This window comes from Petromyzon marinus, chromosome 3, assembly GCF_048934315.1.
Source record: "Petromyzon marinus isolate PM22_M1 ecotype Great Lakes invasive population chromosome 3, UKy_Petmar_22M1.pri1.0, whole genome shotgun sequence".
In the NCBI taxonomy this organism is placed as follows: domain Eukaryota; kingdom Metazoa; phylum Chordata; class Hyperoartia; order Petromyzontiformes; family Petromyzontidae; genus Petromyzon; species Petromyzon marinus.
In genome coordinates this window covers 16,451,033-16,468,620 of record NC_133669.1, presented here as the reverse complement: position 1 = coordinate 16,468,620, position 17,588 = coordinate 16,451,033, and the positions used below count along the sequence as shown (strand labels likewise).

Genomic DNA, 17,588 nt, shown 5'->3' with positions numbered 1-17,588 from the left:
CTTGTGGAGGTACCGATCCAGTCGAACCCAGATCTGAATCCAGTGCGATTCAGATCTGAATTCGAGTCAGGAGACATTGAATTTTTATTTGGAATTTGTTAAGATCTGAATCTGGCATTTGCAGGTATTTTTAATGCAAGTTCCATGGCCTTTATTTAGGAGGTGAAAGTTTAGCAAGACGAGTCACCTACATAGCAGTCCTGGGAGAGAAATACACTAATTGAAAACAAATGCAAGGAAGCTGTGCTCAACAAATTCACAGCAAAAACAAATATGATGTAAACAGTATGTGTACTTTTTAATTTCAAATTTAAAGCAGGAAAAAAAGTAAAGCTGTTGAAATTCAATTTAAATTAAAGTACACTGAACACAACCAACATGGTTATAGCAATCATGCAAAATGGTTACAATCGTGTTGGCAAATTAATGATTTAATCTGCTTAATAACTCACTAAACTGTACACTGGTTTGGTTCAACCTTGGTGTCGCATCAGCCACGAACTCCCCGAATATTCAGTTTATCCGAAGTGAAAAGCCTCCTTCCTGTTCTGTGGGGGCAAAACCAGACTGAACACTTCCCTTTGATCTCCAATACACGTGCAATAATCTCAACAGAAACACAGCATTGCCGCGGAAGCGATACCATGCGTTGGCTCTTGAGAGGCGATGTTATCACTTTTTACAGTTTTGTAAGTGGCCGTATTTCTACTTTATTATGTCTCTGTAGCCGATGCATATTTTATACACTTTGCTCTGGAGCCACAATAACCTTGCAACAAGGGCAGCTAAATATACAGGTCAGCAATTAGAATTTTGTTCATTTAAGTTTTATATCCTGGGAAAAAATTGTTATTTATAGTTCCTTTGCGCAGCATTTGGATTGTGCCCAGATACGGCTGTTTGTGCATTGACGGCCGGACCGCCGCTAACATTCCCCGAGGGAAGAGTAACGTGCTTTTTGTCAAACACGCAGGGGGAAGATAAGGCAAACAAGCACCAATGTTATTAACTTGGTCCCGTAATTATTTTCCTTTATTATTTTTACCCCAGGCCTATACCACGCCAAGTTGCGCACGTCAGTCATGTAGCACGGAGCAGACAGCGCCAGAATGCATCGGCATGCACGGGACCCCCACTTCTAAAACACAAACATCACCAAGGGCCGAGGATTTCACGGTTGGTGATCATTAAGTTTCACATCCATGAACCACAGAGTTAACCTGCCAGTCCCACACACTGCACAATAGGAATCACAAATAAGATAATTTTGAATAACATTGGCTGTGGAGGGGTGGCGTGGGGTTAGTGCACTGGGCTATGAACCCTGTTATCCGTGTTCGATTTCCAGCCATGGCGAGTAATAATCATCTGAAACTGGTCCAGCCACCCCCTTTCAGGAACCCGCACTGACCTGTGCGGTGGAGTATGGTCATACAATCTCTATGACCGAGGGAGGCTTATAGGAGCTATGGAAAAGAGACAATGGGAGTGAAAAGTCGATCAGCGTGAGGAAATCAGCAGAAAGATAAGTATTCTGAGCTACAAAGTGGCAAATGGGTGTGACCGTCTTATTTTTACCTGCACTGTTATGAGTGTGCGAGCCAATCTGTGAGTGTGTTATTTTGACCTGCCGTGTGGTGAGTGTCTGAGACAATCGGTCGAGTGTGTTGACCTGCAGAATTGGTGGTTGATCACAGTATGGATGAGTAGAAACGGCTAAGTCTGGTAGACCGAATCCATAACATGGGTGGGGGATTATGACTAACGCAAATGGGATTTTACTCCTCTGGACACACTCCCACTTAATTCCTCTGGCATCCATTCAACAATTGATAACCACACAACATGTCAACAGTACAACTCGTCCACGCTGCCACTTTGGCATTCAAATTGGCTCGGCATCGTGCGAGATGATGAAATACTTCTTAACAGATTTTTGTCAAGCACCAAAAGAACCTAACACATACAGTATATTTAAAGTATTTTTGTTCCATTGGAAAACAAAAAATCGCATTGTGCCCAAGACTTTGAGTCATGTTCATGATTATAAAATGGGGAAAACAACAAAAATCTCAAGCCAGCATGCAAACCGAGAAGCAGTTTAACATGTTCCACAACGTCAAACAAAGAGGTAAAAGAGCATTAGATTTCTGTGTCTGGGGGCCAGCACAACCACATCCTTACAAACCTTGGCGATGAATGGGCACACTCCAGCCACCCGCAATGGGCACACTCCAGCCACCCGCAAGTCACTCAGGCATTTCCTTTCTACGATATATATCTTCACGGTAGCTGTTCCCCATGCTGCAGTGTGTTGTGGGTAGAGCTGGGACAATCAGTCGATGAATCTCGAAATTACAATTAACCACGGCCCACGCCATGCGACGGCTGATGATGTGAAATCAGTCCCACCTATAACCTTCCGTTCAGCTTCACACATGGGAACATGTACAGTGAGGGAAAAAAATATTTGATTCCCTGCTCATTTTGTACGTTTGCCCCCTGACAAAGAAATGATCAGTCTATAATTTTAATGGTAGGTTTATTTGAACAGTGAGAGACAGAATAACAACAACAAAATCCAGAAAAACGCATGTCAAAAATGGTATAAATTGATTTGCATTTTAATGAGGGAAATAAGTATTTGACCCCTCTGCAAAACATGACTTAGTACTTGGTGGCAAAACCCTTGTTGGCAATCACAGAGGTCAGACGTTTCTTGTAGTTGGCCACCAGGTTTGCACACATCTCAGGAGGCATTTTGTCCCACTCCGCAGATCTTCTCCAAGTCATTAAGGGATTAAGGTCTGGAGACAGGACCTTAATGTGCTTCTTCTTGAGCCACTCCTTTGTTGCCTTGGCCGTGTGTTGTGGGTCATTGTCATGCTGGAATACCCATCCACGACCCATTTTCAATGCCCTGGCTGAGGGAAGGAGGTTGTCACCCAAGATTTGACGGTACATGGCCCCATCCATCGTCCCTTTGATGCGGTGAAGTTGTCCTGTCCCCTTAGCAGAAAAACACCCCGAAGCATAACTTTTCCACCTCCATGTTTGACGTTGGGGATGGTGTTCTTGGGGTCATAGGCAGCATTCCTCCTCCTCCAAACATGGCGAGTTGAGTTGATGCCAAAGAGCTCCATTTTGGTCTCATCTGACCACAACACTTTCACCCAGTTGTCCTCTGAATCAATCAGATGTTCAATGGCAAACTTCAGACGGGCATGTATATGTGCTTTCTTGAGCAGGGAGACCTTTGCGGGTGCTACAGGATTTCAGTCCTTTACGGCCTAGTGTGTTACCAATTGTTTTCTTGGTGACTATGGTCCCAGCTGCCTTGAGATCATTGACAAGATCCTTCCGTGTAGTTCTGGGCTGATTCCTCGCCGTTCTCATGATCATTGCATCTCCACGAGGTGAGATCTTGCATGGAGCCCCAGGCTGAGGGAGATTGACAGTTCTTTTGTGTTTCTTCCATTTGCGAATAATCGCACCAACTGTTGTCACCTTCTCACCAAGCTGCTTACAATGGTCTTGTAGCCCATTCCAGCCATGTGTAGGTCTACAATCTTGTCCCTGACATCCTTAGAGAGCTCTTTGGTCTTGGCCATGGTGGAGAGTTTGGAATCTGATTGATTGCTTCTGTGGACAGGTGTCTTTTATAAAGGTAACAAGCTGAGATTAGGAGCACTCCCTTTAAGAGTGTGCTCCTAATCTCAGCTCGTTACCTGTATAAAAGACACCTGGGAGCCAGAAATATTTCTGATTGAGAGGGGGTCAAATACTTATTTCCCTCATTAAAATGCAAATCAATTTATAACATTTTTGACATGTGTTTTTCTGGATTTTCTTGTTGTTATTCTGTCTCTCACTGTTCAAAAAACCTACCAATAAAATTAAAGACTGATCATTTCTTTGTCAGTGGGCAAACGTACAAAATCAGCAGGGGATCAAATACTTTTTTCCCTCAATGTATTAGACTTTTTTCCACCCCCCCCCCCCAAAAACTGTCTAAAAAAAGGCAATGTTCCATTTACTGTGCTCAGGGCTGTCAAACACAGGAATCTGATTAGTCGACTGATACTCGGCAGAGTAATGGATTACTTAAAGAATTGAGGACAGCCTGGCTCTAATTACACGTCTCGTATTATGTTTGTGACAAAAGACATGGGGCGCATCAACAGACTTGCAGGCGTGTGCTGCCATGCTGAAAACGCGTATATAATGGCTCTGCCATGCGTGGTCGATGAATTTACATGACCGGGCATATTCATGCAGTTGTGCACACGATGTTGGTGCGTTGCGTAATTCACCACCTGGCTTGTGTCTATGCCTGCACCCACCTCGACAGACTGCACAAAAACATTCCCGTGAATTGATCACGCCATCTATCTGTGGATACGCGTAGGTTGGGTAGTTGGGTCGTCCTCTAGATGCCGCAGATAACTGGGAACAAGTTGGGAATATCGTTTTCATATAAATTTAGCATTAAATATTTTATAATTAACGTCCAGTTGGATTTTGTACGTGATAAGTTTTGAGGCATGCATGGAAAATTATAACATGACGGTGAGTTTAAATAAACAATGTAAGATCACGAAGGTCCGTATTCTCAATCATGGCGTGGTGTGGATTTTGGCCCTGGCTCAAAACCATTCTTAACCTTGAGCCGTGCCCATGAGCTGAGCCTAAGCCGAGCCATGGCTGAGCCGCTCACTCATGCATCTTTGAAAGAAACTGAGTGGCTCAAGCCCCTGAGCTGAGTCTGAGCGCGAGAGACTGAGCCATAACCAGAGCCGAGTTGCGGCAAATAACAGGTCTCTTCTACGTGTATGGAGAAATATCAGCATTCGAGGTACATCTTCGATGTATGAGACATTCCATAATTTCAGAATCGGATTTTAGCTTTTGTGGAAATGTTCGCTTTTGAGCAGTGGCACAGTGATGTGCACCCTGAGAACCCCTATCCACGAGTGGCTACAAAATTTTACTGTATGTGGAAAATAATTTTGAGTGGCAAACCAGGGCTCTTGTGAAAAGGAAGTGATGCAAGCCAACTCCCCTGTCCTTCACCTTTGTCCCTGGCGTCAGGTTTACCAACAGCCAAAGTTTTTGAAAAGTGTGGCCAGTACCAATGGAAAACGAACTACTCCGCTACAGTGCAGCGCCGCTGTATCAACAATCACTATACAATAAAACAACTCTTACCGTGATACTGCGACTCTAGTCTTAACATCACCGGCATTCATACATGAGTAAGAGGACAGGTGTGTTGAGTTTTTTTTGTTTCAAGAGCAAGAGGAAGCTCATCAATTCACTGCTAGATGAGGGCCTCTGCAAGCCTTGTACTTAGTCATACTATTGCTGGCGAAACGGCCTCTTCTTTCACGCTAGTCAGAGGTGGGAGTCATCACACTTTACTCCACCAGGTGCAACCTACCGATCGAACAACTGCTGTACGCGATTTGGTCTGCTGCTGGGTGAAGAACTTGAGACGGCGAGATTCAAGAAATGGTCGCACCTCCCGATTGCCACGGTTGGCTACGTATGGATGCGAAATAAGTTCAACATATGAATCATTTAGCGGGACCCCGGGGTACCGCAAAAATCAGGTCAATAATTATAATTTTTCAGTCCGCCCACTCGTGATCCCGACAGCAACGCGCCGCCCGCCCAGACTCGCGCCAACAAGTGCCAGCAGGCGGCGATCAACACGATGGGCGCCACCCCACCGGCCAAACGCAAGCCCCGGGGGGCGTCCGCCGCAGTCGCGCGCGGCGACAACGCCCTCCGGTCAGCCGTCGATCCTCAGTTTCTTTGCCAAGGCGAAACCGCCCCCGCAGTGAATTTAACGTGTTTATGTAATTTTTATACTTTTTACGAAACTTAGTGTCCCGAGTAGCTCTCGACGAGGCCAATCGATTGACACTAGTTTTGGTGTCGGTAAAGCAACACTCGTGTCGCTACGCAGTTTTTCCCACCCCGGGGCAGTGATGGGACCCCGGGGTCCCGCCAATTGCTTTATATGTACAAACTTGTCCCTTTGCTTCACCTTTCGGCCTAGGAGATCAAACTGGCGTCCAATCATGATTGCAAGAACAGTGCGCCTGACCATATAGCCGCAGAGTAATGGTTAGCACACAATTCTGGTGCACGTGGGGTATAAATGGCTGACCAAAGGAAAAAACTATTCTTACAATAAATGTGCACGCAAGCAGACGTCTATAGAGTTTTTTTGTCATAAGCAATAATTTCAAGCATTCTCACAAACATTTCTCTAGTGTTTTTTGAGTTTCATACTTAATTCTACATGCATGCAAGAAGTGATATTGAGAAAGTACATTGTTGTGTCCCAGCAATTTACATATCGGCACCGCTGCAAATTGTGGATTGTCGTTAAAGACAGTGAAATGTTAGAAATGTGATCATTATCAATTTTAAATGTACAAACTGTAAGTGCTTCAACCGTTGGGGGAATATATATCTGGATTACGAGCAATCTCAGGACACAAGCTGCCCGAGGCGACTTGTGCTGCCACAAATTTGGCAAGGATTTGTGTTTGTGTGCTGTTTTTCGATTTTGACATGAGGACAAGGTTTCTTTGTTGCTCTAATTTATTTTGTCTGTTTTTGCTTTCGTCATGCAGGTGACCGCGGGCCGAGACTCATCCTCGTCTCTTAAGTTCCTCCCATCTGATTAAGCAAAAATAAACTTGCAACTTGAACGTCAGTTGCCATTCGAAAGGTATCGCAGACGACCAAGTGTGTAGTTTTAGTCGTTTTTTTTAATGACGAACTAAAGCTTAACTTGTCCTGCTCTTCAGTGTAAATTATTTCAATAGCTTCTTCATCTGCCACTTTTTTTTTAACGAAGGGTAAACCGAGCAACCATTATCAAACCCTCCATGCCGCCACTGAGACGTAGTGGCAACACCCATTCTGGCTACATCCGCTCGGCATTCGGAGTTCACGTGTGTCTCGCTAATTAAGATAATTCCTTTCAATCAGGCCAACTGTTGTTAACCTATGCGCCAATTTGTTCAGGTGCTGTTCATTAGTAGAAATGTGTCTGGCAAAGCCCTCGGATCACTTTGAACGGAGCTGCACGCCAGATCTACGTATTTTGGGGAGAAAATGACTCACTCTCCTTGGCATCTATGCGTCAGTTTTTGTTGGGAAAAATATATATCCCCTTTCTTGTCAAAGACATCTGGCACAATGGTATTTACAAATATTAATATTCACGTCAAGCCATTTTGTCAACCTATTGCTGGATGAAGGCCTCCCCCATGGCGTGGCGGGGTTATTGGACCATGTGTCACACCGCAAACTGGGCAGTGTGGGGAGCACAGAATCGAAGCTTAGGAGTACAGTACAATGGATGTTGCTAAACTGCCTTCTGCCATCCACAGTATGTCCAACCATTTATAATATTACTTAATATGATCGTAAAAGCTTTAGCCTGCAATAGACTGAGTTAATAAAACACGGTAAAAATCCTGTTATCCTCTCACCTCTTATCTGCAAATCTTTTTTAATGATATCTATACGGAACTCACAATAGTCTGTTATCTGCGGAATACATTCACCCCCACCTCCTCTGATCTTCGCACCTGATTGGCTCATAAGTAACGACATCACATCTATCCCTCAATTTAAGACCGAAACAGAAGGATTTCTCCACAACTCTGGCTGTCGCCTGATGATGCTGGTTGCAATTAACAGTGAAGCATCGTACTCGAATTGTACATGTTGTGGGTTTCTTCTCCAACACACTGGTATGCTGAACGAGTAATGAATTGGTATATTTTGTTTACGTGACAAACCTTACTAATTGGCTGTGTTGGTTGGTGGCGGGTTTAACGACACATTTATCGTCACACGATCTAACCTAAAAACCTCTTATGGATAATATTGGTCACGAAAGCCTACGTGTTAAACCGGAATGCTAAGGATTCACATAACATCTGGCAGACAAATTATAAACGTTATTTTTAGTAATGGATATATGTTTTTTTACATCTACGGTATGAAGCTCTAAGGAAGGATAACTCTCTCATTTGGTCCTCTTGCTACTGTGAGATGCATTGCAACGAGCTGTTGAACGTTCTGGGTTGAGGGGACACTGGAAGGAAGCAAACAATGACATTTCGATAAGTCACATGGTAGATGACACTTTATTTTTTCGCATGCGTATTAGAACTTTTAAAAAAATTAAAGCAATTGTGGTGTAAAAATCTGAAGACAAAAAAACCCACGAATGATTAAACAAAAATATTCCAGTAAATGGGCAGAAGAGAGGTATAGCTGAAGTTCCTAAGTGCATATTTCCCCCCCGGTTAAAACGCACTTAAATTACCTCCCTTCTCCCACACGAGACACGATTCAAATCTACAGCCGCAACGTACAAGACCAAAGCCAGAAACCATCACATTTTCAACATGCACTCGACTGCTGCACTTCACCTCATTTGCCCCAATGGTGTGGGGCAATACCCAGAGTATGATTGCTTGTTTTCACTTTCCACCCTTACACTTCATCTGCTCAACTCTACATAAGCAGTTCGCCCAACTTAATGCGTAGTCTACTTTCTCAACAACAGCGATGCTCTCAAATATTTTATATATTCTATGGCAATAGAGGGTCCTACTTGGAAATCGAACTCCAGCAAACCGTTAATATCTGTGGAGGATATGTTACTGAAGAATGGTGCAAATATTAAAACGTAAGGTTTGAGGAAACTAGGGTTAGGGGGCATTAACATATATTACGTCTAAACATAAAGTGCACGTATGTATTAATATCGTGCAGTATTATCGTGTTATTTAACGTATCTTTACGAATGATGAACATCAACATGTTTGAAAGTGCAAATATAAACGAATAAATTAAATACAGTAAGGAGTTCCAAAAATAAATGTGCACAGGCGCTCGCGTGCAAAACGGAGTGATAGACAAAGGCAGCGCGGGAGCGAGAGGGGTGTCGCGTAGGGCGACTCTTTCTTGCTCGCATCACACACGCTGGTTCCCATGCCTCACGACTTTGTTGTCGGGTAGTAGCGTGCAACGGCCGCTAATGTAGAAAAATACAACCCCGCGAATTTCATAGAGCACTGCAATACATTTGCGGTGAAAATGCAAAACCGCAAATATGAAACCCGCAAATATTAAGGGCTTACTGTGTTCAATATCCTTTCCCTGCACCTGGGTGGCAACCTATTCGAAATCCAATGTCTGTCCTTTAGACTACCATTGCAAAGTAACTTTTGCAACTTTGGGCCACGATATCGACAAAGCACAATGGCACATAGCTATACAAAGTGATCCATTTATAGATCACCCATTTAGATATCAATGACTTCAAGCCTATGCATTGTTGGGCGTTGTAAACAAATCGCAGGAGCTATGTTGGGCAAACTGTATCAGGAGATTGTTCGAAAATGGAGTAAGTGCATTGAGATTGGTGGGAGATATGGAATGGATTTGAATGTTTTTGTTTTCTCTGTAACGTTTCCCTCTTAGTTTCATTGCATATCTATAAATAGATCACCCAGTATATTACCAATGTAACTCTCTACGTATGACATGATGCATGGAGTAAGAGTAGCTGACAAGTAATCTGCAGATTTGACGACTTGCCCTTGGATGATATATCACCCATTCGAGTACTTCAATGCGTTCTAAATAAATGGCCATATCTCAGCATAAACGCCACTTGTGAAAGTTCATCTTCTGACTTTAAATCATTACTCTTGTATCACAGGCATTCGTTGGATGCATTGCACCGAGATGCCAAAGAATGCCAAAAGTGTCTCCCATCCGATTATTCCCATTATCTGGCATTAGTTTTCCTCATCGGATTTTTCCAACTGTTCCCATTTCTCGCAATCCCCTCTCCTCGTTACAATCTCACCCCAGTTCGTTGAGGCATTTTCATGAATGACACTACAAAATCATTATTTTTCTCTGGACTTTCGCTATTGTCAGGAGCTCAGGTCTTCACCATCACCCCATCTGATTCATGTTGTGTTTGCCTCCGTACCATTGATTGTGTTTGTGTTGTGTCTGTAGTGTTTTTCTGTGGTTCGTGTTATGTTCACCTCTGTACCCTTGATCGTGTTGGCTTTGCGGTGGCTTGTGCCATTTTGATGCTAATGTCATTCGCAAAGTTCCATGTTTTAAGATGCAATTTACATGAATGACGATTGCATAAAATAATTATTACTTGATATATTTTATTTGGTCTTCCTGCGATTCTTTTCCTTCATCTTTTCAATTGTTTGGTGTTACGGAGCCTCAACTTAATGTTTTCATATTGATCATTATCTCCATCTGTTTTTCTCCTGTGGTATTGGATGAGGTCCGTGCAATGAAATCTTGTGTTTCCATGCATACTTTGTTATATTTTCATTGGCAAAAATTAAAAAATGTTTTCATTTTCTTTCAAATTGAAAATGAACAAAGTTAATTACGTGATGGGAAAAGGAAAATTAAAACAATAGCAGATTTGGCCTTAAAAGTTGTGTGGCCTACAGAAGTTTGGCAGAGTGGTTACTGTCCTTAATTAATCGTGCTTTCATCTAGATGGTTTGTTTACATTCCCTTAAAACTAGACTTTAGCTAATTAAAATTTACCTTTCTTCTATACAAGGCCCTATAATAAAGGTCTGTTCTCCTTAAAATTACGTAAAAACAAACATGAGCAGACAAACCCAACTTTTGTGACCTGCATGCTCATCTTTAATACTCATCTTGCATTCACAATAAAGTGGAGAATGAGCCACTCAATAAACTTCGCCATTACAAGAGCCAACAAAACTGCCAACACAGAGTGCACCAGACCCAGGGAACAGAGGCTCAAAAGCATTACGAGTCACGAAAGCCACAGCAGGAAAGAGAAAGGTCTGTCGGTAGAAAGCATAAATCGTAGACCAACGAAGCAGTAAAAAAAGACAATGCAATTATCCAATCCGAGAACAGACATGCGCCTCTGACTTGTGTTAGTGACGCGCTGCACAAAATTCGTGCATATTGTAAATCAAACTTATTATTGTTATTAGAGCTGTACATGTTAAGATTGACAGAACACGTGTGCTCTATTTCGATTTAAAGCTTTCGTGACTGCAACGATTCATCTTCTTTGGCTCTTTCGGTAAAGTCACGTAGAATGAGAATAAAACAATAAATTGATAAAATAACACAATAAAATTCTCACGACGTTTCGGCCGCTTGTGTTGTGGCCGAAACGTCGTGAGAATTTTATTGTGTTATTTTATTTTATAAATTTATTATTTTATTCTCATTCTACGTGACTTTACCGATAGAACCAAAGAAGACGTGTGCTCTATTTAATGATACAGCGTACATGAGGTTCCGTGCAAAAGTGTGCACGGTTTTTGTGCCATGCTACAAAAATGTGTTTACGTGTCTTGGGACGCGTGGTGACACGGGTGCCCGCTCAGTCGTGTCCGTTTCCTAATGGCTAGCCACGGTGACGTGGTTAGCGCTGACGGTATGGCACTCCTGCTTGTACGGCCAACATGATGATGGTTCAGGGTTCACATCACACAAATGCGATTTCCACATTTTCCTAGCCAATTAATAACCTTTCCACCTGTACTTGCAAAAGGAACGCAAATGTGCCTAAATAACACTGTCAAAATATTATTTGGGTCTTTCGGTCAAGTCACATAGATAGGTAAATAAAAAACTTAAAAAAACTATGACGTTTCGATCGCAATACAAGCGATCGTCATCAGCTGGAGAAAAAAGGGGGGGGGGAGAATCCTCTAAAGGCAAGCTGTTTATAAAGGTTTTAAATGGGCGTAGCCCAAGTGTCAAAGCGGAGTGGGCGGGGCACAAGAGCCCTGGGGCAGCATGAGCGGAGAAGGTTATGTTAATGTGAGGGATTAAAAAACTGGTGAGCCTCGGAGAGTGCTAAAATGGAAACATTACAGCCAGCTATGACAAACTGGTTGATGACGTCCTTCCAGTGATTGCTGGGTTTGTACCCATCCTCTCAGTTGAAATTGTCTATGTCTATATATATGGATGGCTTCATGAATTAATCTTTGTTGGCAGCAAGTGGGCTTGCAAAGTACCTTGGTCTTAGAGAAATAAATTTCGTGTGAGCCAACCGCATTAAAACAATGATCAGCCATGGCTGAGGTATTGGTCCTACCGTGTTTCAAATCTGCCTTATGCTCACAAACACGGTCCGCAGACAGCTTAGTTTGTAGACGCCGGGGTATTGCATGTCAGGGATCTCATCCTTCACAGATGGGAACAGATCACGAATTTTACGTAGTGTTAAATCGAACCTGGATCTTGTGTTTGCTCATGATTTTGGAAATATTTTTGGTGACCCCTGCTATGTATGGCAAGGTGATGGTTTTCATTGGGTCCTCAGATGGTTCTTTCCAAATGGTTGGGGTGATAGCTTTGCAGCTTGTGTAGTCTGAATATCCATTAATCTTGAGAGCTTGGTGTACGTGTTCCAGTTCACTGGCTAGGTGATGATGGTCATAAATACATCGAGCTCTATGGTGTAGAGTTTTGATGAGGAAATTCTTCTGTGAAGGATGGTGGTGGGAGTCAGGTTTTAGATTTGCATCCGTATGGGTGGCTTTCCTGTAGACAGTGTCCTATTGAGCCATCTGGTTTCCTTTCGATTAAAACATCCAAGAATGGTAGCTTGCCATCCTTTTCCACCTCCATGGTGAATTTGATGGCTGGTGTATAGAATTGATGTGGTTGAAGAATTGGTTTAGAGCTGGTCGGCCATGTGGCCAGATGACGAATGTGTCATCTACGTACCTCTTCCACAAGGACGGATGTAGAGTGGATGCCTGGATGGCATCTGTCTCAACATTTTCCATAAAAAACATTAGCTACAACCGGAGATAAGGGAGAACTCATTGGGGTGCCTTCAACTTGTTTGTAGAATGTCGCAGCGTTGGTTGGCCTCGATCTCTCAGCCACCTTTGATACCAATGATCATGAGATACTCATCGGGTTACTAAGGTAAAGGATTGGTGTATCAGGTACGACACTGAGCTGAATTGAGTCATACATACATACATGGTCGATCACAGTTCATCAAGCTGGGAAACAAAGTCATCACCTCTGCCATGCCTAGTTAGTGTACCACTGGGGTCCGTCCTCAGGCCCTTTCTATTTTCAACATATATCTCTCCGATTGCCGATGTAATCTAATCACATAACATCAAGTTCCATCGATATGCTGATGATACAGAATTGTACACCGCTGTGAAGTAAAAGTTAGATATGGAGAGCCTCGGTAACCTTGAAGATTGCACGCGAGCGGTGCACGTGTGGTTTGCACGAAAGGAAATGCTGATTAATCCATGAAAAATCGGAGGTTCTGCTGGTTGGCACTAATGCTCAGGCAAAACAATGTGGGAGGATCAGGTGGGGAGGTTGCTGACTCCTGGATTCAGTTGTATACTCATCTTAAGAGCCTTGGCACCATACTTAACCAGAATATGTCATTTGATTACCACGTGAAAAATGTAATTGATGATTCCTGGAATTTTCATATCCGGGCTCTACGACCCATTCAACCACTATTGAGTCGTGACATAGTCAAACACGCTGGCGTGTAGCATAGTTATATTGACAAGGCTCGATTAATGCAGCTACTCTACGGGACGTCTGGCTGCAGCGTGTACAAAATTATCTGGCACGTGTCGTGTACTGAAGATTTGACTATGTCTGTCCAGTGCTCGCTGAGCTGCATTGACTTCCAGTTGCCGTAGGAATTCACTATAAGGTCGCAATCATGATACACTAAGTGCTTGCCACAAATTAACTCCAATACCTTGCTGATCTCGTCAAGGAACATGAACCATCACGCGAACTCCGGTAATCCTCGCAGCGGCTTTTGGCTAGCCATCAAAGATAATCATTGCATTGCTTGCTTTTAAATTTGCTTCGATATTAGGAAGCCACTGAAACTATGCACTTTTAAATCTAGATTGAAAAATAATGTATTTAGAACTACTTTATGTGTCAAGTTTGCTGTCCTTCCCCACACCTCCGATTAGCACGGCTGACCACATATGGTGTGAAAGATGTTCAACATACCAACATATCACACGTGCACATTTATCTTACTAATTGTATGTTGGCATGTTAAATAAAGTTTTACATAATGCTGATATACATTCCTGCCCAAAAACTGCAAAGTGCTGAGTGTTGTTTCAATGCCCGCAGCATGTGTGTTGTATCATAAAGGGTCATCTCATCATGGAAATGGATCACCACTTTCACTCGTTCCCCAGCGTAACTTTAACATTTCTGAATGTTTCTCAACATCGCAGCGTCAACTTCCGTCTGTCTGCACCCTACAAAATGGATTCGATCAAGTTGCGTCGCAGAGAAATATTTTTTCCATGTTGGAAACAAAACCATTCACTGCCACTTACATCAACCCATGCAACAATTATTTGCTTTACCCAGACACTGTCTGATGTGCATCTAAATAAGATCACGAGAGACAAAGGCAGCAAGAATGTAGACTCCACCTGTTCTGTCTGTATGGGGTGCAGTGTTGCCCCCTTGGATTCGTGGGTTTTCTCCAGGTGCTGCGGTTTCCTCCCAAATATAATCGCTCATTAATTGGTTGAAAACATCTCAATATGTAGGTGACTACAGAGCTTGACAGATTCTTGGCGCCGGCTTACCGCCTGGCTGCTGCCTTCCCCTTGTCTGCGATTCTTCACGCCTCCAAGTCGTTCGGTCTCTTTCAGAGCCGGCGAATACCGTGCGGTGTATTAAAAGTTGCCATTTTATTTGTTTTGGCAGCTATCACATTGTGCAAGACAATTACCGCAGATGTGGTTTCAAGTCAACAGAGCAAGAAAATAATACGATAGAAAATGTTACACGAGCAAAATCGAACTCAGGTCGCCGGGTTCGTAGCACGGTGTGCTAACCGCTACACCATCGCTCCTTCCAAGCAACTCATGGACAAAGAGCCCCCATATAGCCTTAACAGACTGTTGGGGCAAGTGCTATTCACAAGCATCTATGAATGCCAGGCACGTCACATGAGGGGGTGGGTGGCCAGCACCACGCCTGGCTGCCTTTATCTCCCCAGGGGGCGATGTTTATACATCGCACCGAGACTCATCTGAGACTGAGTCGACCGAGGGGAGGCCCAGAACCGATTCAGATAATCGTCACTGGTGTTAGGCATGAACGGAAATCGAACTTCGGTCGCCGGGTTCGTAGTGCAGCATGCTAACCGTTGCACTACCGCTCTCACACTCGTGGACAAACACACACACCTGCTTTGGATCATTATCATCTTCATCGGTAAGTACAGTATTTATTCAGTATTTAAATTACTGTTTGTCTTGGAATGTTTTTGCAAAGGCTTTTTACATGTTTATTTCAATGATCTTATTTTGAGTTTATTTGGCGTACAGTACAGAACTCATTTCAATTGTGATTTTTGGTAGACGTGTACCAAATCCCATTATTTCGGTACAGCTCAAGTATTGAATATCGCGGTTTTGGATTTTGCGGAACTTTCCAAGAACGTAACCCCCGCGATATTGAAGGGTCTCCTGTGTTTACATTCAATTCCATAATGGGTCTTTCGCAGCACATGTCACATCCAAATTCCTACGGCAAGTGTGAGTCTATCCCACTGGAAAAATCACTGTTAACTTCCCCAGAAAATCGTAAAATTTTATCGACCCCCTGAGGGATGATGGGTTGAGAGTCAACCGCCACTCAGGATTTTAACTCGCAAACTTCCAATTGGAGGATGGTGCTCTGCCACTGAGCCACCTGCCAGTTAATCATTGCACAGTCGATGTTTTTACAAATGTAACCAAACAAATTTGATTTAAATGTGGTCTACGGACGTGCATGTCATAATGTACACTTTGTTGGCTGTGTGCTTTATACACGAGAGGTAAAAAAATATATCCCCACGAATGTGAATGCACAGATATCTCAAGCGATGTCTTAAGATAGGCACTCACCACCAACCCTCTGCTTACAATTACCGTTTAATCCAGGTTCTCTGCTTGGCATTCGCAGACTCCAGGATTCAGTTTTCTACACATCCATAGAGTCTCAGCACCATGCTGAACCAGAATGTCGTTTGATCACCACGTGCAAAATATAGTCAGGTTCTACAATTTTTATATTTGGGCTCTCCGACACATTTGACACTATTGAGTTGTGACATATCCAACACACTGGCGTGTAGCATAGTATTGAAAAGTCCCGATTATTGCAATTCACCACTCTACGGGACGTCTGGCAAAACATTAGCAAGCTGCAGCGTGTACAAAATCCTTTGGCAAGTGTCGTGATGGGTACTATAAGATCTAATCATGTCCGTCCAGAGCTTGCCGAGCTGCATTGGCGTCCGGTTGCTGAACGAATACATTACAAGAAGTTCAGCACACGTACATACCGCTGTATCAACGGCACCAAACCACACAGGATATTTACAGCTCTCTGTAAACTTCAATAATTCCTAAAGGACGGCCAGTTGGCCAGAATGTTGAGCTCTTCTTTTCCTATGACAATAAAAAGTAACTTAAATTACCTGTTTTCCATGTACAAATACAAACAAATGGCGCTGGTCTAAAGTTTGTATATAGTTCTGCGCACTGGGTGCATAATTCACATGCCTCGGACCTTAAAACAAATCTTTTTCGTGCCCATTAGCACAACTCACTTTTACTGGTTATCGTCACGCAGCATTCTGTCGTCTCTCAAATATTCCAATTCGTACCTTTGGTGGAAAAAGACTTTCTCAGGCTGGACTCGCAATCAGGACCCCCACAACTTGCAGAGCCGGAGGCCGACAAAGAGTTCAGACGTCACCACGAGCAATGTGCTGCCGAAAAAACCGCACACACAAGGAGCAGACGCAGACAATCAACGCGACGCCAAGATAAGGCACGAGAACGTACACGTGTCGTAATAAACTGCAGCCAACATCGGCATGTTCGGCGAGATGTCTCTTGTTTTGGTTATGACAATGGGGAGCCAGAAAAACAAGCAGAGAATTCATGGCCTAATCCTAGGCCTGCTCTGTGGCGGGGGTTGTTTTTTTGCAGCAAGGAAAAAGCTGCACAGAGTCACTGTCTCTGCGAGTTATGTGTTTATAAGCCAGGGCACGGTTATGATTCTGTGTTTAATCATGGTAATGTATTACAACACGTTTCTAATGATTATTTTTTTCAAATACGATGGCAGCTTATTCTTTGGGTCTTTCGGTAAAGTCACGTAGATAGGTTCAAATAAATAAAATAAAATAAACAATACATTTTTACCTATCTACGTGACTTTACTGAAAGACCCAAAGAATATTAAGTCCTGCAGTAACAAAAGCTTTTAAATTTCGATTTAAAGCTTTCGTGACTGCAGGGATTCGTATTCTTGGTTCTTTCGGTAAAGTCACGTAGAAGGGAAACAATAAAATAATACAAATATTGTTTAATATTGTTTTATATTTTTATTATTTTATTGTTTCCCTTCTACGTGACTTTACCGAAAGAACCAAGAATAAAAAAGCTTTTAAGTCACGATAGTAGCTT

General features: G+C 43.0%; 1 long non-coding RNA gene across 3 annotated transcripts in view; it reads right to left on the bottom strand.

The window, feature by feature from the left end:
* Nucleotides 1-274: 274 nt before the first annotated feature.
* LOC142931300 (uncharacterized) overlaps nucleotides 275-17,588 on the bottom strand; it is a 43,470-nt gene continuing 26,156 nt past the window's right edge. Inside the window, exons 4-5 of one of the 3 annotated variants that reach the window (XR_012947296.1) lie at nucleotides 16,781-16,885; nucleotides 275-8,125 (exon numbers count right to left, since the gene is read on the bottom strand). This is a non-coding gene — a long non-coding RNA (uncharacterized LOC142931300). The other 2 variants (XR_012947297.1, XR_012947294.1) reach the window with 2 other exon arrangements.